Source organism: Tachyglossus aculeatus, chromosome 17, assembly GCF_015852505.1.
Source record: "Tachyglossus aculeatus isolate mTacAcu1 chromosome 17, mTacAcu1.pri, whole genome shotgun sequence".
Lineage (NCBI taxonomy): Eukaryota > Metazoa > Chordata > Mammalia > Monotremata > Tachyglossidae > Tachyglossus > Tachyglossus aculeatus.
The window spans coordinates 52,560,798-52,582,614 of record NC_052082.1 but is presented as its reverse complement, the minus strand read 5'-3'; the positions used below and the strand labels follow the sequence as shown (position 1 = coordinate 52,582,614).

Here is a 21,817-nt window from a genome sequence, read left to right as displayed (position 1 = left end):
TCAGCCTGTGCCTCCAGCTTCCAAAAAGTAGCATGTGAGTTATACGAGGCACTGCCCCACCTGCTCCAGCCCCAGGTGCTTACTGGTCCTGAGCTGACCTAATCCAGTATTCTGGATCCTTCTCTAGTTTCCCGACACCCTCCATAGCCAGACACCCGGCTCCCCACCATGTGGCTTTGGTGGCAGGGTGGACAGGACATCCAGCCTGGGCTGGATCGAAAGCCAACCGCTGGCCAGTTCCGGCAAGCCACCGAGGGCTCCGCTTCACTTCCACTGGGGACCCCGACCTAGGACCCCGTGGCTCAAACGGTTGGTAAGCTGCCTGCTTATATACCACCGCCCTGTTCCCGATAGTTGAAGAATCCATTTAACCCAAATTTAATCCTTCTGTGGAAAGGCCCTGCTACTGCAATCTCGCTCCCATCTGCTTCTTCAGGAAGAGAATCTACTTTCCATCAGCAGCCGGTATGTGCCGGCGGATCCTCTGGGCAAAGAAACGTTGAAGTGGAAATGCATCAACAAAATGAGATGCATTTCAGCAAAAAGCCATAAACCCAATCCTGCATGGACCAAGGCGTTTTCTCTCTCAGTCCTAACGGCCTCAGTTTTTATCTTCCATCGTGAAACAGAACAGGAGGTGGCAAGTAGGGAACTAATGGGTTTCGGCAAGCTCACCAAGGGGTCTGTCAGCCAAGACATCGCCAGGAAAACAGGTTGTTATAAAACCATTCAATGCCTTACTAACCCACCCCGAAGAGTCGTCTGCAAACAGCAACCAGCTCCTTCTCCCCCTCAGTCCCATCTCCCCATGTCTAATCGAGTCGCAGGACTGGGCGGGTGGGGGAGAAGAGTTTGAAATACTCATGAGCCGTCTGCAGCCAACTCCTGGTGATCTCCCTACTGGAGGGGAATGATGGGAGGACACAAAAGCAAGGGGGTTTTGCAATTTTTTTTAAATGGCATTTGTTAAGTGCTTCCTATGTTCCAGGCACTGTACTTAGTGCTGGGGTGGATGCAAGTTAAGCAGATGGGGCACAGCCCTTGTCCCACCTGGGGCTCCCAGTCTTAATCCCCATTTTAAAGGTGAGGTAATTGCGGCACAGAGAAGAGAAGTGACTTGCCCAAGGTGACATAGCAGACAAGTGGAGGAGCCAGGATTAGAACCAGTCCTTGCTCTATCCACTAGGCACGTTGCTTCTCTTGCAATGCAACAGTGGGGCTTTGGGAAATGTCCGGGTGGAATTGAGGGGAGAGGGAGGACAGAGGAACGGCCCCAGGGCCTGCCAAGGTGGAAACAGGGGAGTGGCACCTTGAATGCACTTGTGGTGGACACCACAAGGAAGCAAGTTCTCAGCTGGTGTGCTCCTATCTGCCACGGGTAATCCACTAAATGGAGAACCCACTCATAGAAAAATCAAGGGCAGACTATGGGCTCTGGGGCCACACAGCCTGACAGCTCACCTCCTTGACTCTGGCGCATATGACTGTCTTCTTCCTTTGGGATTTCCCTGGATGAAGTTTCCACCATCGCATGGTAGCCCATTCCACTGTGGTATGACTCTAATGGCTAAGAAATTTCTCTTTCCATCCAATGAAAATCTCACCTGCGTTTGCTTAAGCTCATCTCCTCTTGTTCAGCCTTCAGGAGACGTGTACAAACAACAAGTTGGATCATTGTAAAGACCCTCACATTCTTGTTGTCACCTCTAAACCTGCTCTTCTCTGTGCTGAAGAGGCCCAGTTCCTTTCGCCTTTCTTCATAAGACCTGCTTTCCATTCCCTTAATCGCCTTTATCTTCAAGAATCTGCTCTCTGCTCTTCTACCTCCAACCCGTGGCTTGTGCCCTTCCCCTAGCCTGGAACTCCCTCCCTCATTCAAGTGCACAGGACCTCAGCTCTCCCCATCTTCAAGGCCCTGCAGAAATCCCACCTCCTCCCAGAAACTTTCCGCCATGAATTTCCAGGACCCAAGGTCAGATCTACCTAATAGAGAAGCAGCGTGGCTCAGTGGAAAGAGCACGGGCTTTGGAGTCAGAGGTCATGGGTTCAAATCTTGACTCCGCCAATTGTCAGCTGTGTGACTTTGGGCAAGTCACTTAACTCCTCTGGGCCTCAGTTCCCTCATCTGTAAAATGGGGATTAAGACTGTGAGCCCCACGTGGGACAACCTGATCACCTTGTAACCTCCCCAGCGCTTAGAACAGTGCTTTGCAAATAGTAAGTGCTTAACAAATACCATCATTATTATTATTAATAATAACCACTCCATCTCAAGTGCCCATCTCAAGGAGGCCTTCCCAGACTGAAGGAGGCCTTCCCAGACTGAGCCCCTTCTTTCCTCTCCCCCTCGTCCCCCTCTCCATCCCCCCGTCTTACCTCCTTCCCTTCCCCACAGCACCTGTATATATGTATATATGGTTGTACATATTTATTACTCTATTTATTTATTTATTTATTTATTTTACTTGTACATTTCTATCCTACTTATTTTATTTTGTTGGTATGCTTGGTTCAGTTCTCTGTCTCCCCCTTTTAGACTGTGAGCCCACTGTTGGGTCGGGACTGTCTCTATGTGCTGCCAATTTGTACTTCCCAAGCGCTTAGTACAGTGCTCTGCACATAGTAAGCGCTCAATAAATACGATTGATTGATTGATTGATTGAAGTGCGCTAAGCCACGCAGCTTCTGATTAACTATGTCCCCCATATCTTTTTCTGCTGCTCTTGTACCAAGCCAGTTTTCCCCTGCCTGAACTTGGGTTTTGTTACGCATTGCTCAGTGGGCAGTCTCACACTGTACATCAGCTTGTTTTTGGGTGGCAGGCAGCAGGAGGATGAGGACTTGGTCCTTCCGTGCTGCCTGACTCCTCTCTGCTGTGGAGGCCAACCATCTTTCATCGGCCCTCGACCAGGCACACCGATTCTATGATGTGGCTACACCACGGATCCAATTTCCCCTTTTGTTTGGAGTGACCACTGAGAAGCCCTGTCCATTTCACTCGAGAAGAAACCTCCCTGCCACTCCAGGGCAGCTTCCACCCACAGCTGGGGACCTCCAGAGGTTATCCGGTGTGATCCCCATCCAGACAGGTAACAGGTAACGACTCCAGCATCCACTCAGTCTCTCTGAGCTCTAGAGCTCTCAAGGGATAGAACCTTACCCCATTTTCTACCACCATTTCCTTGATTTTGAAAAGGCACACTTCCAGAAACTGTAAATTTTACTGCCAGTTCGCTTCTAAGCAAAGCCACAAATTTATAAAGCTTTTCTCACTCACACGCGAACACACACACCATCACAGTTTCCCCTTCGGTGCAGCTAATTAATGCGTCTATCCTTGGCCCTGTGGGGTTTTTTTTTTAGGGGGGGTGGGAGAGGAGAGATGCGGGGGCTACGTGTTCAGATTCAATACTTCCCACACATCAATCAAGGCTTACTGAATGCTGCAAATTTGTAATTCATCCACTGCAGCAAGTGGCAAGACCTTAGGCAAATGTGGGGATGCGACTTGAATCCAGATATCATCACGGTAGAAATGTTAACGGGCTCCAGGGGGATGGATGACTGTCCCCAATCTGCAATTCTCCCAGAGCAAAGCCTTCAGCCCACACAAAGTCCCTCTCTTTTTCTTATAAACACACACACACACACACGTTCTTTCCTACACACACACCTCTCCCTTTCTGCCTCCACCTGGTGAGCACCTGAGGGACCCACATGAATGTGGAGGAAAGGGTTTTTTTCTTTTTCTTGAAGGAGGTGGGAAAACAGGTATAGAATCCCCATTTACAGATGAGGAAACCGAGGTCCAGAGAAGTGAAGTGACTTTGCTCAACGTCACATAGCAGTCAAGTGCCAGAACAAGAATTAGAACCCAGGTCCTCTGTGTCCCAGGCCCGTGCTCTTTCCACTCAGCTCCGCTGCAAGAAGGGTGCTACTGGCCTTCCTCCTGCCCTTTGCTGTGGCCTGGGTTCTAATCTCAGTGGAGTCACCAGGCTCTATCGTTATCCCTCCCTGCTACCATCCGTTACCATCTTGTTCTTCCCTCCCTCCCCCTAACCCCAAGAGCCAAGAAGGTGGCAGAAGCTGGAAGGAGTAAAGAATTGGTGGCCCGCACAGATTTAACATGAGGGCCTCAGGCAGGTCAGAAGAGGAGGCGGGAACTTTCTGGAGAGGCAGAGGAGAATTGCAGGGGCTCTCTGCATGATAGTCTAGGTAAGTGGAACCCAGAGGTCCTTACGGGGTGCAGACTCATTAAAGTTAAGCACTTACTGAAATTACTTTCCATCATCTGGATGTGTGACAATCAGGTTCAGTGACAAACCCTTGTCTTAACCCTGGCCCCTAAGGCTGCCAGGAAGAAGATGATGGAGGACAAAAAAAAAAAAAAAAAGCTGGCTTCAGATCAGTCATATTTGTTGAGCTCTTACTGCATGCAGAGCACTGTACTGGATATGACAGATATGGTAGACATGTTCCCTGTCCACAAGGAGCTATTGTCCTCTCTCAAGTGCTCTGCACACAGTAAGTGCTCAATAAAAACTGACAGATTGATTAACCCATACATTTAAAAGCCCTTGTCTACTTGTAGCTAAACTGTGGGGGTGGCATTTGTGTTCGCCAATCTTGTCCTTGCTGCTGGTCTAAAAGTAGAAGTAAGGTAGGTAGTTAGGTGGTGCCCACTGAGTACAATGCCCGGGGAAAATATCAAAACCGGTAATAAGCAGGCGTCCTTGATCCACTAGCTGACGCAGTGTGTCAGTGAGTTAACCCCCAGGGGTTCGGGGGTGACGCTGAAGACGCAGACAGACCCATCCACACACCAAATCTGACATCGGTGGTGCTGACGTGTTCCTCCTCTCATGGGTCCTTCACGGCGGTGCTGACGTGTTCCCCCTCTCGTGGGTCCTTCACTTGGGCTTCCTGTTTCACGTTTCTGCTCGAAGCTTCTGCTCAAAAAGAGCCGCTCTTTTCTTGGTCTTGAGCAAGTCACATAACTGCTCTGTGCCTCAGATTTCTCACTTGTAGAATGGGGATGAAATTCCTGTTCTTCCTAAACGTTGCACCGTGAACCTCATGTGAGACAGGGACTGAGTCCAATCTGGTTATTGTGTATCTACCCCAGAACTTAGCTTAGTGCCTGGCACGTAGTAATCACTTAAATGCGATTATTATTATTATTATTGACCTCAGTTTGTCGTGCTAGTCTGATTGCTATAACTGTCTCCCAGCTCTTGACTATGATGTCTCATGATCTGAAACTGATTTACTGCACACTTCAATCTTTTTTTGTTGTTTCTGGTATCTGTGCGAGGCCCTGTACTAAGCACTGGAGTGGATACACATTAATCGGGATGGACACAGTCCTTGTCCCACATGGAGCTCACAATCTTAATCCCCATTTTTCAGATGAGGCAACTAAGGCACAGAGATGTGAAGTGAGTAGTCCAAGGTCACACAGCAGACAAGAGGCAGAGCTGGAATTAGAACCCGGGAAATCAATGGTATTTACTGAGTGCTTACTATGTGCAGAGCACTGTACTAAGAGCTTGGGACAATTCAACAGAGATAGCAGGCACGCTCTCTGACAACAACGATCTGACAGTTACTTCAAATGTTTCCTCCCTACCCCTTGCTTTCAGTGGCCCCATTTCAGCTCCCATCATCCATGGGGAGGCAGTGTGGCCCAGTGGAAAGAGCCCAGGAGTGGGAGTCAGAAAGCTCCGGGTTCTACTTCTACCTCTGCAACCGGCCTGCAATGTGACCCTGTGCACGACACCTAACCTCCCTGGGCCTCAGTTAACTCCTCTGTAAAATGAGGATAAGATACACTGAGTGTCCCTGTGAGGGACAGGGGCTGTGCCCAATCTGATAACCTTGAATCTTCCCCACCGCTTAGCACATAGTCGGCGCTTAAGAAGTGCCATAATAATAAAACCCTTTCCTCCACCCTTCCCCAGGGAAGGGACCACAGCTTTGGCCATCGCAGACAAACTGCACTGGGTGGGATACAGTCTTATCACTCGACTGCTGTCCTGGACTCCAACTGCCGTCTACACCGAAGTCCGATGCCACACAATCAATCAATCAATCAATCGTATTTATTGAGCGCTTACTATGTGCAGAGCACTGTACTAAGCGCTTGGGAAGTACAAATTGGCAACACATAGAGACAGTCCCTACCAAACAGAGGGCTCACAGTCTAAAAGGGGGAGACAGAGAACAGAACCAAACATACCAACAAAATAAAATAAATAGGATAGAAATGTACAAGTAAAACAAACAAACAAATAAATAAATAAATAAATAAATAAATAGAGTAATAAATATGTACAACCATATATACATATATACAGGTGCTGTGGGGAAGGGAAGGAGGTAAGACGGGGGGATGGAGAGGGGGACGAGGGGGAGAGGAAAGAAGGGGCTCAGTCTGGGAAGGCCTCCTGGCCTCCACACACAGACTTCCCTCCCCGCCGGTTGGCCATTTTTGTTTGCCGGTCTATTTCCTTGCCTCTCATTGCCCCACTGAGCAGTGTGCTACCTTGGTGACCAAGTCTTGTGGCCACATTCAGCTCCGTGTTGCTAATGAAGATGGCTGATTTTGTAGAACGAATTAACTGCCACAGGTGGATACGCTACTGGCTTTCTTCAAATGGGCCTCTGCGGGGTGTTTTAAAATCAACTGCATGTTTTCTTGGCTGTGTGCCCCTGAGGCACAGTCATCCCCGACAGAGTGGAGTTGGAAGACTTTGCCAGGGGAGCTGTTCCGGTCCCCTGGGCATCCTTCACCATGGCCGAGAAGCAGTGTGGTCTAATGGAAAGAACACAGGCCTGGGAATCAGCGGACCTGGGCCCTGTCAACTGCTTGCCATTTGCCAAGGCTCTGACGTTGGTGGAACTGTCTTCAACACTTGGAGCAAGTAGCAGGTGTTCAGAGTGGAAGCTCCCTGAGGGTAGGGACCCCCAGGCACTTTATAAAAATGAGTTTGATGATGAGCCAGTGGGTAAATGGTCATTCAATACATGTTCTACCTTCTACTTAGACTTGCTTCTTGTCTTTTATCTAACATCTACCCCAGCACTTAGTAGAGTGCTTGGCACACAGTAAACACATAATACCAAATTTTTTATTATTAGAGGTTACCTATGGGACATGGTGGCTCCTGTTCTCCACCCACTCTCTCGCCATCAGAGGGTCGGCCACCACAGTGGGGCTTGGGAGTCGAGGACCTAGGTTCTAATCCCACTCCTGCCCATTGCTTGCTTTGTGACCTTGGGCAAGTCACTTAACTTTGCCAGGCCTCAGTTTCTTCTATTGTAAAATGCAGACTCAATACCTGTTCTCCCTTCTACTTAGAACGTGAGCCCCATATGGGACATGGGCAGTGTCTAACTTAACTTCTATCTATCCTGGAGCTTAGAAGAGTGCTTGGCCCTTATTTTTATGCACATATCTTTAAATGATATATTATAAATGATTTCTTTATATTAATGTCCATCTCCCCCTCGAGACAGCAAGCTCATTATGAGCAGGGAACGTTTCTGCCAACTCTGTTGTATTCTACTCTCTGAAGTGCTAACCTGTACTTCCCAAGCACTTAATACAGTGCTCTGCACACAGTAAGCGCTCAATAAATACGATTGATTGATTGATTAGTACAGTGCTGTTCACATAGTACATGCTCAATAAATACCACCATTTGACAGAGAAAGCCTTAAATATAATAATAATAATAATAGCAACAATAACAATTCCAACTCCCAAGTGGGGTCATGGCAGAGGACTACTTTCAAGGCTTCCTTATTGGATTAAAAAAAATTAAAATGAAAAAATCTCAGATCCTCTCCCTCAGCCCCCGCAAGCAGCCTGGCCACCATGGAGACAAACTAGATCTAAAACGCCAACTGGGTCCTCTGAGAGTCTGCCCGACTGCCCTTCCCAGCCGGCCCCCTGCCCCTTCTTTGCCTTCCCCCTCAGTCCCCCCATCTCCCCCAGAGAGTCCCACATGCTCCTAGTGTCTTTTATCCTTCCACACCCTGCACCAGGCTGAGTCACCAAGGCCATTAACTGCACAGAAAGGAACAGGTCTACAGAAAAGAATCCCAGGCAACGTAAAATCCTCCCAACGTTATCACAGTGAGATAAAGAAAGACAAGCCGCCACATTAATTTGTGCTCGGCCCTTGTAGGTGTGAGCCCAGAGGACAACAGAGCTGGGGTGTCTTCTCCCTCGGTACCCCGAGGAGGAGGAGGGAAAGGCAGGAGGAAGGCTGACCCAGTAAACGGGCACTACACTCAGCAGGGACTGTGGTGATGGGAACGTGGTTTGGGATGGGTTTGGGTAGCGATGGGCGGACACTGGGGTGGAACTACTGAACCTGGAACAGCCCGCTTGTGGGGAAGCGGCCCGGAAGGGGGTCAACCCAGCTCGCCTCATCATCATCACCACAGAGCTCTCTGAGACCCCGTCGAGGTCAGAGCCTTGGGGACGTGCCCCCGAATTACTGGAGACCCACTCCCACGGTGGGGAGATGCTGGGAGGGAGAGGGCAAAGAGACAGCGTATGCTTAGTACAGTGCTCCACAGCTAATAAGTGCTCAATAAATACCATTGACGGTAGAAAAATTCGACTTCCATAAACTTTGTTCAAGAGAAACATTGAGAGAAAGAAAAAAGAGACTCAAGTCTTGGGAGCCCACTGGGAAGGCCTTCCTTGAACAGGGAACTGGGAAGCGTAAGAATTAGAACCCATGCCTTCATCTGAGTCTGTGATCCCTCATTCGTTCCCGTGCCACCTCTCGACATTCAGCACATCTCCCCACTGCCCCCCAACCCCCAATGCCTGCTCTGTCCAGTCTAAGTCAAGGCCACTGTGGCTCTGGCCAGCCCCAGCTCTGCATCACTGACTGAGACAGGGGAGGGAAGAAGGGGGAAGGGGTTGTGGAAAAGTCCCGGGCCAAGGCGTGGATTGCATCCACGGTGGCTGCCATTCCCATATCACCACATATACCCCCACCCTGGTGCAGGGTGGGCACTGGTGGTCCTCGAGAAGACCAGACAGGAAGAGACCCCTGGGATGACAAACGGGTTAGGCCAGGCATGTGGTGGAACATAACAAGGTTGTATTTGCCATTTTGTGGAAGGACTCAAATCCTGTCAATTCTGGAAGCGTTTCTCCAGCCGTAGAGGGAGTGAGGACAGGGGAGACCTCTGAAACTCAACTTGTTCTCGAGTCCCTGTGCGTTCCCTTCTCAGGTCTCTGGGAAATGCCGTAAATTAAAGTACCAGTCATAGTGTCCGGCACCGCATCCACAACGGACGGGAAATAGGTCACCTGAAAACAAGATTATCCTAACACTGGACCATTGGCCTCTCTACTCCCAGCCAGGAAAGGGGGGAGGGGGAAGACGTCACAGGGTCAACAACCTGAGAGTTGAAGGCCAAACTGTGGTGGGTGGCTGGTGAGCTTTCCGGGATGGTGCCAGGGTTACCGATGCCGATCTTTCAGCTGCTCTCGTAATAATGGCCCAAGAGCTATGAAAAGGCTTTAAGACTCGGGAAAAAGATACCCATCTCCAGCACACTACTGTATCCGATTAGCTCCACAGGATTTAGCACTTTTTTTATACATCATTGTATGCTGTTAAAAAGTAACTCCCCTATCATTCGAGAAAATCACCATCATTTAAACCCACATTATTTGGATGGGGGAAGGGGAGGGGAATAAAAGAAAAGCAGATTTCAGATGCTCTGGGCATTTCCTGTGATTCCAGTACAGTACTGGTCTGCTTGAGCCCTGGAAGCCAGAACACAGGTTGGCGGGAGAACACGATGCAATCGGCAAACAGAGAACGCAACTCAAGATACTTCTCAGAATGGGCCGAGTGTACAAAGGCACTTTAGATTTTAAAAAGTTGTATTTTACTCTGCAATGACCCTCAGGAAAATATTAAGATAAGGGAAACCTACGATATGAAATCTCAGAAATTACTTGAGCCCCCTATCTGGAGCTTTCTCTGTTTCCCACCCCCACACTCTCCATGCACAGAGTCCACTGGAGAACATCATAAAAATAAAAGAACATAAAGAAAAGAAAAACCAAAACAAGGAACCGGGCTGTTTAGGGAGATAAGTACCGTCTATCCCCCTGGCCGCCTTCTCTCCGCTGCTATCTCGCTCACTCTTCGCTCTTGGTCTTTTCTGCCTCTGCTTTAGATGGCATCGCCAGTTTCCCCCACACACTCTGTCCCCTCCTCCCCAGAATGAGTTCCAGGGAGGGCCGCAGGGAGAGCAAAGGTGGAATATGTCCGCAAAGGCGGAGGACGTGAACACCGACGTCCTCGGCAGAATAGTCAGTCAGTCAATCGCGTTTATTGAGTGCTTAGAGCGCGTAGAGCACTGTACTAGCACTTGGGAAAGGACAATATAACAATAAACAGGCCCAGATCCTGCCCACAACGAGCTTACAGTCTAGGACAACCTAAAAAGCTTACCATCGGCCACACTACTTTACCCGAGCCGGGATGGAGTATCACGGACTAAATCGAGGCGGGGAGCCCAACGGTCTGTGTCCTGGTTCTCGAGGGAACCAGGCTCACGCAAGGGGTCGGTTAATGAAACAAGTTCAGCACCAGCCGCGTTTACTTTCAGCTCCACGGACTGGTGTTGAGCCTCAAGAAGATTTGGGATTTTCACAGGATCATGCCAGTTAGAAGACGTCACTTGCCGCCAGCTTCCATTTACAGATTTCCCAGAGGCGGGGACATGCCGGGGACCACCCAGAACAATGGATCCATAGGAGATCCAACAAAGCCCCGGGGCTGGTACCAAAGGACGGGTCCGGAATTTCCATTTTGGTGGCAGAAAGGGCAGAGAGAGGAGTGGGAGGGCCCCAATTCAGATCCTCGAGGGACCTCCCTACCCCTGACATGGAGCTCTGGAAGGGAAGGGGCCGGTGAACGGAGACGTCAAGTGTTCGGAGAGGCGGAAGAATCACCAGGATCGGCCTGGGTTTCCAAAGCTGAGGCCAAAGAGCTGCCCTGGAGGTAGCCGACAACACTGAATCCCAAGAGGATGTCGATCAATGGTATTTATTGAGCGCTTACTGTGTGCAGAGCACTGTACTAGGCGCTTGGGGGATTACAACAAAGTTGGTAGACCCAGGGAGGAAGATGAGGATGGACAAGGGGAGGAAAGGAGACTTCCCAGCTGGAGTAACCTGAGCAAAAGAAAGAAGCCTTTAAACGTCTAAACATACCTTTCCCCCAGAACCGGTTGCAGAAGAAAGCTGCCTCAGTAATGAGAGTTCTTAAGAATGATATTCCATCTGAAAGAGACCTACTGTTGGCTCCCCGGCAGGCTGGTTTAGAGACACAATACCCTTAAACGTTGCCAGACTGGGACCGAACCATCTCTGTTTAGTTTCACTCCATATCCGCGATGTGCTCAAAGACTCTATGCAATCACCCTAGGTTCTGCACGCCAGACTCCATTATCCCGGGGAAACCGTAGCAACAGGCGCCGAGGGCCTCTCTGTTACTATGACAGGGAAAAAATGACTCCAAGAGTAAGATAAGGGGAAGGCAAAACATCTCCTTTTCCTTCCGCTGCCATTTACACATCAGGATGAAGACACGTCACGTGAGACCACAGCGGTCAAATCCCCAAAACCACGACAGACACCGCCATGGGGCCAATTTTATCCACAATAACTGTGGTATTTGTTAAGCGTTTACTATGTACCAAGCATTCTACTGAGTGCTGGGGGAGTTACAAGATAGCCAGGCCAGACACCATCCCTGTCCCTCATGGGGCTCGCAGTCTAAGTAGGAGGGAGAACAGGAAGTTAATCTCCATTTTTCAGATGAGGAAACAGGTCCTGAAGAGTGACGATCACCCAGCAGACCAGTGGCAGAGCCGGGATTAGAACCCAGTTCCTTTTGACTCTTTCCACTTCCCCACGCTGCTTCTTGATAGCAGACACGGATTTGCAGTGTGAGCTTGGGGAGTTCACTTCATTTCTCTGGGCCTTGGTTACCTCATCAGTAAAATGGGGATTAAGACTGAGCACCCCATATGGGACATGGACTGGGTCCACTGATTAGCTTGCATCTAATCCAATGCTTAGTACAGTGCCTGGCACATAGTGAGCACTAAAAAACTACCATTTAAAAAAAAAAAAAGGTTCCTGTATACCCACATGCTGAGATGTCAGTGGCAGAACTGGACTGACGGAAGCCGGGTGGAAACTTTTAAATTTTAAATGGCTCCAGCGCCACATCTATGTTCCCAAGGGGTGGGCTCCTTTCATTCTCTCCCGAAACCGTCCAAAAATTTTCAGGTGTAACTCTACATTAGCCATTCCAGAGTGCTGGGGGTTGGCAGAACCCTGACCTCTGCCTCTTGTCAGCTAGGAATCCAATCACGCCTTCAGCTCCCAGGCAGAGGAGCACTGAGGACTGATGGAGAGGATCTCTCTGGAAGAGGAAACCGAGGCCCAGATATGCTGGAGCGCAAGTTGTCTAGGGCCCGGGGCAGAAAGGGAGGGAGGAGACTAGCAACTGGGTCTCACTCAGGGTTGAAAGTTAAAAAGAAAACAAACAAATCATTCTTGCTTCTAGGCCCTTGAAGTCACAAGCTCTGCCGGGCGGGAAGCATGATGCGATGATGTGACAGGTTGGGCCAGAGATCGGGGCCCCCAGCCCCTTCCATGACTCCACCTGTCAGAGAGGGGCCACCCATCCCCTGGAAGAGGCTCCTGCCCCTCTCTGCATTTCCCACCACATCCGGGGTGGCTCCCCCTGTAACCTGGTGGGAGCACAGGCTAGAGTTCCAGGGTCTGGTCGATGATAATAATAAATAATAATAATAATGATGATGGCATTTATTAAGCACTTACTATGTGCAAAGTACTGTTCTAAGTGCTGGGGAGGCTACAAGGTGATCAGGTTGTCCCACGGGGGGCTCACAGTCAATCCCCATTTGGTAACTGAGGCACAGAGAAGTTAAGTAACTTGCCCAAAGTGACACGGCTGACAACTGGCGGCCCCAGGATGCTAGGTTCCTTTTTCTTCCACCTCCCCTCTTGGAACACCACCCAGGCTCCCAGCAGCGGCAGGAGGGAGGGAGTGGGCGAGTTTTTCCGGGGAGGCAGCTGGAGGTCTTGATAATCCGGCCCCTCGGCCGGCACCTTGCCATCCACATCCTTACCCGATCCATCCCCAGCCCTGACCCTTCACTCCCTCCCAGGCACAGAAAGTCTACAAGTGAGCCATTCAGCTCACTTTTTCTTACCGGAAACCCATACCACAGTAGCCAGGTTATCAAATTTACAACATTAAAACTAGGGTGGGGCTATTACAAGGGGTCATATGGGGATTATGGGGAGGAGGAAGTAAAAAAGGAGGAAAGAGGGCAGTTGAGGCTCTTACCTCAAACAGGTACTCAATGAATTAACTCCTTCCCTTCCACTCCTGTGCCATTCCAAACTTTCTGCTCCCCCTCCCCTGGCAGCAGCTATAATAATAATAATAATGATGGCATTTGTTAAGCGCTTACTATGTGCAAAGCACTGTTCTAAGTGCTGGGTGGATACAATGTGATCAAGTTGTCCCACGTGGAGCTCACAGTCTTAATCCCCATTTTTACAGATGAGGTAACTGAGGCTCAGAGAAGTTAAGTGACTTGCCCAAGGTCACACAGCAGACTTGTGGTGGAGCCGGGATTCGAACCCCTGACCTCTGACTCCAAAACCCGGGCTCTTTCCACTGAGCCACGCTTAACAGCAGCTATCACTGCTTACAATTATGGGGTACAAAAATCTTTGACTTCCTCCTCAAAAACCACAAGGCGACAATTAGGTGACTAAATACGGTACTTCCAGCCCTGGTCTCATTCCCCAATCTCACCCTCCCCAACTTCTCTTGAAGAGTTTACAATCTATGCATGCACGTGCGTGTGTGTGTGTCCGTCCATCCTGGCACATAACACGCTTCTGTTGACAAAAGTTTGACACATGCTAAAAACAAAGTTTTCCGATTTTGTCACTTTCCCAATTAGGGGTCCCTTCTGTCACCTAAGTGAGGGGAAGTTGTGCCCGTGCTTTTTTGGGGGGTTGTGGTGGTGAGACTGCATTCTGATCTTGAGACAATCCAGGCCAGACTGTGCATGTGGCTCTGGCCCAGTGCCCAGATTCTGTAAAACCACATCTCCTAGGGATCTACGCTCCCCTCCTTCCCTCCCTCCCCAGGTCAGCAGGCAGGCAGGCCTAGTAGTTCTAACAAACCGGTGAGGTGGGTTCCCCACCTCCCTCTCACTATTAACACCAGGAGGAAGGTGGGCATTTCCTACTCTGCAGCCCACAGTAGTTCAAAACTAGAAGCACAGTTTATTGACCCTAAAAGGCTCTATTGGCTCATTGGGCCTAAATACGGTGGGCAAAAAGGGGGTTTGGGAGGGGGCGGTGGGATGGCAATTTCCATCACCAAAATCAGAATCATTACTGGAATTCACTGAGAGCTACTGGCAGGGGACTGCACTAGGCACCTGGATTTTGACAGTGTTTTCGCTGAAGAAAATGCTTGCAAGCTTAACAGTCTGAGGGGAAAAAAAACTGCTCCTACTTACCCCAAAATCCTATTTATAAGGTTGGACTCAATAACCTTCTACTAACAGTTAAATGAGGAAATATTGTGGTAATAAATAATAATAATACTAACAACTGTTTTTGTTAAGCCCTTACTATGTGGCGAGCACAGTACTACGCGCTGGGGTAGCTACAAGATAATCAGGTTGGTTATAGTTTCTGCCCCACCTGGGGCTCAAAGTCTAAGGAGAGAGAACTGGCAATGGGTTTCCATTTTCCAGAGGAGGAAATGGAGGCCCAGAGAAGTTAAGTGACTTGCCCAAGGTTACACAGCAAGCATATACATCATCTGTGGAGCACCCAGAGCAAAGTACGATACAAAGCTCTTGGAAAGTAGTGTTCCCACACCGTAAGTAGCTTACACACCAAAGGAGGGCACGGAGGGGCTGATAGGGGGAGAGAAAGACATATACCAAGAGTACTCGGTATCAGTACTTAAAAGGCATAGCCTTGGTTTTCAAAGAACTTAGTCTAACACAAGGATGTTCTGAAGGGAGAGATTTAATAAACGAGGCACTTTCAACTCACAACCAATCTCTGTCTCCCCCTTTTAGATTGTGAGCCCACTGTTGGGTAGGGACTGTCTCTATATGTTGCCAACTTGTACTTCCCAAGCGCTTAGTACAGTGCTCTGCACACAGTAAGCGCTCAATAAATACGATTGATGATGATGATTATGAGTCCCTTGAGGGACAGGCAGGGTTTGTGTCTAATTCCCACCTGTACACCTTCCCAGTGATTAACACAGTGCTCTGCATCCAGTATGTGCTTAACAAATGCTATTACTACTATTTATTGAGTGATTACTCTGTGCAGAACGCTGTACTAAATGCTTGGAAAAGTACAATCGACAGAGTTGGTAGACACCTTCCCTGCCCACCAGGAGCTTACAGTCTTCAGGAGACAGACATTAAAAAAAATTATGGATATCAATCAACCAATCAATCAATCATATTTATTGAGCGCTTACTGTGTGCAGAGCACTGTACTAAGCGCTTGGGAAGTACAAGTTGGCAACATATAGAGACAGTCCCTACCCAACAGTGGGCTCACAGTCTAAAAGTGGGGGGGAGGGGAGTCTAAAAGGGGGATACGTATACAAGTGCTGGGGGGCTGAGGGCAGGGTGAATACTTCCTACAAGCTGTACTTCCCAAGCGCTTAGTACAGTGCTCTGCACACAGTAAGTGCTCAATAAATACGATTGAATGAATGAATGAATGAATGAATAGCAAGTGTTTCCAGGGTTTAGAACCAAATGCATAGGTATCACAGGAGGGAGAGCCACTAGGGGAAATAAAGCTCCATGGGGGAATGACGCTTGGAGGAGATCTGATTTTAATACGGGTTTGAAGGCTTCGGGAGGTCACGGAACTAGCTGATGAACTGCATCTCCGGAGAATTCGTGCTACCCGCTGGCCCAGCTGTACAGCCCCAGCTGTTTACTTAGAGATAGCTAATCCAACCCAACAGCTGTCCTCACCCATTAATGGAAACACAAACACACGCAACCTGCTCCTGCCATATAATTCCCAGCTTAGCGCGAGTCCAGTGATGCCAGCTGCCATCTTCTCTGGCATCGCAGGCCTCGGGTGAGGAGGGCTTTGGGCTCCTCCATGGAGAGTTGGGGTCAGAACCAGGCTCCAGGCCACCGCCAGATGCCTGGCCCTGGAAGAAGGCATGGATGACCCTTCTCTGGGGGTGCTCTGCCAAGGTGCACCCCTAATGGGTTCTGGTTGGTGCTGAAGCCCCAGAGGCTGCACTCGCAGGAGAGAGGGGGCTTGGGGGCTTCGGCCTCAGTGGAGAACAAAGCCAGGGCACATCCGGCACCTGACAAACTGACAGCGACGTGGGGCAAATGGGACACCATGCGTGCCGGCGATTTCCCGGCTTGCGGGGTGGCCCAGAAATCACCACCACCCAGGATGTGTAGCATAGGGAAGCAGCGTGGCTCAGTGAAAACAGCACAGGCTTTGGAGTCGCAGGTCATGTAGAAGCAGCGTGGAACAATAGAACGAGCCCAGGCTTTGGAGTCAGAGGTCATGGGTTCAAATCCCAGCTTCGCCAACTGTCAGCTGTGTGACTTTGGGCAACTCACTTCACTGCTCTGTGCCTCAGTTACCTCATCTGTAAAATGGGGATTAAAACTGTGAGCCCCCCATGGGACAACCTGATCACCTTGTAACTTCCCCAGCGCTTAGAACAGTGCTTTGCACATAGTAAGCGCTTAATAAATGCCATTATTATTATTATTATTATAAATCCCGGCTCCGCCAATTGTCAGCTGTGTGACTTTGGGCAAGTCACTTCACTTCTCTGTGCCTCAGTTCCCTCATCTGTAAAATGGGGATTAAGACTGTGAGCCCCACGTGGGACAACCTGATTACCTTGTAACCTCCCCAGCGCTTAGAACAGTGCTTTGCACATAGTAAGCACTTAATAAATGCCATTATTATTATTATTATGGGGACCCAGCCCTGTAAAAGGCCCCTCTGACAGAGATAGCCAGTCCCCTGGAGGAGCTTCTGATGCTTTCCATCCTTGTCGTCCCTGTGGGGAAAAGTGTGCTGTGTTGATTGTTGGGAGTGGGGAGTGGGGCAGAGAGCCGTGGGAATCAGCACATGGCCTAGTGGGAAGAGCCTGGGCATGGAAGTCAGAGGACCTGTGTTCTAATTTCAGCTCCGCCTCTTACCTACTGTGTGACTTTGGGCAAGTCACTTAACCTCTCTGTGCCTCAAGTAGTCATCTGTAAAATGGAGATTAAGACTGTGAGCCCCATGTGGGACATGGACTGTGTCCAACCTAATTACCTTGTATCCACCCCAGAGTTTAGTACAGTGCCTGGCACAGAGTAAGCATTTAATATCATTAAAAATAAAATTAAATTTTTAAAAAGATTAAAAAAAGGCCCACCGAGAGATGAGGAGAGGGAGAGATGGCAAGAGCCCTGGGGAGGGGACTAATAATAATAATAATAATAATGGCATTTGTTAAGCGCTTATTATGTGCAGAGCACTGTTCTAAGTGCTGGGGAGGATACAAGGTGATCATCATCATCATCATCAATCATATTTATTGAGTGCTTACTATGTGCAGAGCACTGTACTAAGCGCTTGGGAAGTACAAATTGGCAACATATAGAGACAGTCCCTACCCAACAGTGGGCTCACAGTCTAAAAGGGGGAGACAGAGAACAAAACCAAACATACTAACAAAATAAAATAAATAGAATAGATATGTACAAATAAATTAAATAAATAAATAGAGTAAAAAAATATGTACAAACATATATACATATATACAGGTGCTGTGGGGAAGGGAAGGAGGAAAGATGGGGGGATGGAGAGGGGGATGAGGGGGAGAGGAAGGAAGGGGCTCAGGCTGGGAAGGCCTCCTGGAGGAGGTGAGCTCTCAGCAGGGCCTTGAAGGGAGGAAGAGAGCTAGCTTGGCGGATGGGCAGAGGGAGGGCATTCCAGGCCCGGGGGATGACGTGGGCCGGGGGTCGATGGTGGGACAGGCGAGAGCGAGGTACGGTGAGGAGATCAGCGGTGGAGGAGCGGAGGATGCGGACTGGGCTGTAGAAGGACAGAAGGGAGGTGAGGTAGGAGGGGGCGAGGGGATGGACAGCCTTGAAGCCGAGGGTGAGGAGTTTCTGCCTGATGCGCAGATTGATTGGTAGCCACTGGAGATTTTTGAGGAGGGGAGTGATATGCTCAGAGCGTTTCTGGACAAAGATAATCCGGGCAGCAGCATGAAGTATGGATTGAAGTGGAGAGAGACACGAGGATGGGAAACCAGAGAGAAGGCTGATGCAGTAGTCCAGACGGGATAGGATGAGAGCTTGAATGAGCAGGGTAGCGGTTGGGATGGAGAGGAAAGGGCGGATCTTGGCAATGTTGTGGAGCTGAGACCGGCAGGTTTTGGTGATGGCTTGGATGTGAGGGGTGAATGAGAGAGCGGAGTCGAGGTTGTGGGCTTGTGAGACGGGAAGGATGGTAGTGCCGTCAACAGAGATGGGAAAGTCAAGGAGAGGGCAAGGTGATCAGGTTGTCCCACGGGGGGCTCACAGTCTTAATCCCCATTTTACAGATGAGGTAACTGAGGCCCAGAGAAGTGAAACAACTTGCCCAAAGTCACACAGCTGACAATTGGCAGAGCTGGGATTTGAACCCATGACCTCTGACTCCGAAGCCCAGGCTCTTTCCACTGAGCCACGCTGCTCAGTGATGATATTTGTTAAGCACTTACTGTGTGCCATGAACTGTACTAAGCACTGATGCCAGGTCTGTTTGTTTTTTGTAGTATTTGTTTGTTAAACGTTTACTATGTGTCAAGCACTGTTCTAAGCACTGGTGTAGATAAAAAATAAATTAGATTGGACACAGTGGTGGGGTAGGATTAGAACCCAGGTCCTCAGACTCCCAGGCCCAGGCTTTTTCCACTAGGCCATGCTGCTGATTCCCGTGGCTCTCTGCCCCTCTCTTCACCTCCGTCAATCAACACAGTACACTTTCCCCCACAGGGACGACAAGGATGGAAAGCATTACACAGCTCTTCCACGGGTCCTGCTACTTCTGTCGGAGGGGCCTTTTACAGGGTTGGGTCCCCCTGCCACACATAATAATAATAATAATAATAATAATAATAACAATAATAATGGCATTTATTAAGCACTTACTATATGCAAAGCACTGTTCTAAGCGCTGGGAAGGTAATCCTGGTGGGTGGTGGTGATTTCTAGGTCACCCGTTAGGCCGGGATATCGACACGTTTGGTGTCCCATTTGCCCCCTGTCCCTTACAGTCAAGAGGCAAGCTCGTGGGCAAGGAGCGTGTCTACCAACTCTGGTAAACTGTACTCTCCCAAGCTTTTAGTACAGTTCTCTGCATACAATAAACGCTCATTAAATACCACTGGCATTGATTGATACATGACGACAGATCCATTTGATGCTTTGGCCTTGTTTGGAAGGGATAAGCCCCCCCAAAGCCCCCCCAAACCCAAAAAACATGCTGGTTGCCTATTTTTTTTTAATGATACTTGCTAAGCGCTTACTATGGGTCAGGTGCTGTACTAAGCACTGGGTGGATGCAAGCTAATCGGGTTGGACACAGTCTTTGTCCTACATGGGGACCTACAGTGTTAACTCCCATTTTACCGAAGAGGTAACTGAGGCACAGAGAAGTGAAGTGACTTGCCCAAGGTCACACAACCAAGGAGCAGAGCCAGGATTAGAACACGGGTCCTTTTGACTCCCAGGACCATGTTTTAGCCTCTAAGTCATGCTCCTTCTCCACAAGACCAGAAAACACAGGGAGAGAAAAGACTGGAGAGCCAAGAAAGCAGGGGGAAAATGCTCCCGTTACGGTCTATTGAATCTGCAGAAAGGATGACAGAGAAGCAGCGTGGCTCACTGGAAAGAGCACGGGCTTTGGAGTCAGAGGACATGGGTTCGAATCCCAGCTCCGCCACATGTCTGCTGTGTGACCTTGGGCAAGTCACTTAACTTCTCGGAGCCTCAGTTACCTCATCTGTAAAATGGGGATGATGACTGTGAGCCCCACAGGGGACAACCTGATCACCTTGTATCCCCCCCAGCGCTTAGAACAGTGCTTTGCACATAGTAAGCGCTTAACAAATTCCATTATCATTATTATTATGGCTTTCTTTTATCTGCATATCAGTGACAGGCCATGTTTATTCGGGGTTCTGGTCATTTAGATGCTAATCACTACTTCAGGAGCCTTTCATCTGCTTATCCCCCATTGCAAAATCACATTGGGGGAGAACACCGTCTTGTACACAAAAGTCACAACACCACCAGATCTTTACCTCTAGCTCTTTACCTTTAGCTCTCTTCCTCCCTTCAAGGCCCTGCTGAGAGCTCACCTCCTCCAGGAGGCCTTCCCAGACTGAGCCCCTTCCTTCCTCTCCCCCTCGTCCCCCTCTCCATCCCCCCATCTTACCTCCTTCCCTTTCCCACGGCACCTGTATATATGTATATATGGTTGTACATATTTATTACTCTATTTATTTATTTATTTATTTATTTATTTATTTTACTTGTACATTTCTATCCTATTTATTTTATTTTGTTGGTCTGTTTGGTTCTGTTCTCTGTCTCCCCCTTTTAGACTGTGAGCCCACTGTTGGGTAGGGACTGTCTCTATGTGTTGCCAATTTGTACTTCCCAAGCGCTTAGTACAGTCCTCTGCACATAGTAAGCGCTCAATAAATACGATTGATTGATTGATTGATTTACCCTGGGGGTGGGGCTGCAGGAGACACACCTGCCGCCCCCCCAACACACACACACAAATAATAATAATAATAATAATGGCATTTGTTAAGCGCTTACTATGTGCAAGGCACTGTTCTAAGCGCTGGGGCACTGTTCTAAGCGCTGGATAGAGCTGTTTCCAGAGGGAGACACAGCTGCTGCTGAGGTCCTAGCCAGGAACATTAGGGCGACTTATTAAACCTCCAAGGGGCTCCCATCGCCCACCCACACCGTTAACAATAAGGACACATCCTTGTCAAGTCTTGGTGGATTTGTCCTGATCAGGGTCTGTCCTTGTCTTTGATTCTGCCTCTGAATACCCTGATCGGCATGAAGGGGCAGGGACGTGTCCAACTCGATTACCCAGACCTTAGTTCGTGCTTGGCACAGTGCTTAACAGGTACAATAATAAAGTCTTCCTGCTCATTCAGTAATAAAGATGGTGGTGGATTTATTAAGTGCTTATTATGTGCCAAGCGCCAGAATAAGCACCGGAGTAGATGGGAAATAATCAGATGAGAGGCAGTCCCTACCCAGCATGGGGCTCACAATCTAAGTTGGAGGGTGTACTATGAATCCCCATTTTGCAGATGAGGAAACTGAAGCACAGAGAAGTGAAGTGACTCACCCAAAGTCACACAGCAGGCAAGTGGAGGAGCCAGGACTAGAACGTAGGTCTCCAAATGCCTAGGCCTGTGCTCTTGCCACTTGGCCACAGTGAGTGGCTCCAGGCTGGGCACTCTGGGACTACGAGTACCATTAGTGCAGGTGGTCTGTGGCCTGGCTAATTAACAGTCTTATCTGGGACACCAGTCAGCCATATTTACTGAGCGCTTACTGTGTGCTGAGCACTCTGTTAAGCGCTTGGGAGAGCACAGCAATATAAGACATC

General features: G+C 49.2%; 1 protein-coding gene across 2 annotated transcripts in view; it reads right to left on the bottom strand.

Annotated features, from left to right (window-relative positions):
- The window catches only part of RPH3AL (rabphilin 3A like (without C2 domains)), a 105,691-nt gene that overhangs the window by 59,793 nt on the left and 24,081 nt on the right, over positions 1 to 21,817 (bottom strand). The window contains exon 1 of one of the 2 annotated variants that reach the window (XM_038759289.1): positions 13,434 to 13,519. The exons of the other annotated variant lie outside the window; for it this stretch is intronic. The gene's annotated coding sequence lies outside the window, so the exon portion shown is untranslated. Of the gene's footprint in view, positions 1 to 13,433; positions 13,520 to 21,817 lie in introns of those variants that run through there. 2 annotated transcript variants of the gene reach the window in all.